General features: G+C 51.6%; 2 non-coding genes across 2 annotated transcripts; both read left to right on the top strand.

Annotated features, from left to right (window-relative positions):
- The first annotated feature begins 91 nt into the window (after positions 1-91).
- LOC123179615 (5S ribosomal RNA) lies at positions 92-210 on the top strand. The gene has a single exon (XR_006490501.1). It is a non-coding gene; the product is annotated as a 5S ribosomal RNA (ribosomal RNA).
- A 301-nt stretch (positions 211-511) lies between these two features.
- LOC123179614 (5S ribosomal RNA) lies at positions 512-630 on the top strand. Its single transcript, XR_006490500.1, has one exon. It is a non-coding gene; the product is annotated as a 5S ribosomal RNA (ribosomal RNA).
- Positions 631-692: the final 62 nt, after the last annotated feature.

Here is a 692-nt window from a genome sequence, read left to right as displayed (position 1 = left end):
TTGAGCGGGAGCGGCCAAAGGAATGTGCAATCGTGTGTGTAGTGGAGCTGGGAGGGGCAAGCATAAGGGACGAAGACGGGGGTAACATGTCGGATGCGATCATACCAGCACTAAAGCACCGGATCCCATCAGAACTCCGAAGTTAAGCGTGCTTGGGCGAGAGTAGTGCTAGGATGGGTGACCTCCTGGGACGTCCTCGTGTTGCATTCCCTTTTTAATTTTTTTGCACCGCGTGCAAAACAAAACGCACGAGCGCGACGTATGTTTAGCACGTTTTATTATTTTGCACGTTTACGGTAAGTTTTAGCTCGCTGCTCATCATTCACGCGTCTAGCGGCGGCAAGCGTGTTCTGAAAGGGGTCGAAACCATGGTAAATAGGCACTGGTGCAGTTGAACCGTGGTAAAACTCGTCTCCGTAGTTGAGCGGGAGCGGCCAAAGATTTATGCAATCGTGTGTGTAGTGGAGCTGGGAGGGGCAAGCATAAGGGACGAAGACGGGGGTAACATGTCGGATGCGATCATACCAGCACTAAAGCACCGGATCCCATCAGAACTCCGAAGTTAAGCGTGCTTGGGCGAGAGTAGTACTAGGATGGGTGACCTCCTGGGAAGTCCTCGTGTTGCATTCCCTTTTTAATTTTTTTGCACCGCGTGCAAAACAAAACGCACGAGCGCGACGTATGTTTAGCAC

Source organism: Triticum aestivum, unplaced genomic scaffold (genome assembly GCF_018294505.1).
Source record: "Triticum aestivum cultivar Chinese Spring unplaced genomic scaffold, IWGSC CS RefSeq v2.1 scaffold144379, whole genome shotgun sequence".
In the NCBI taxonomy this organism is placed as follows: domain Eukaryota; kingdom Viridiplantae; phylum Streptophyta; class Magnoliopsida; order Poales; family Poaceae; genus Triticum; species Triticum aestivum.
This window is presented reverse-complemented; position numbering and strand designations above follow the sequence as displayed.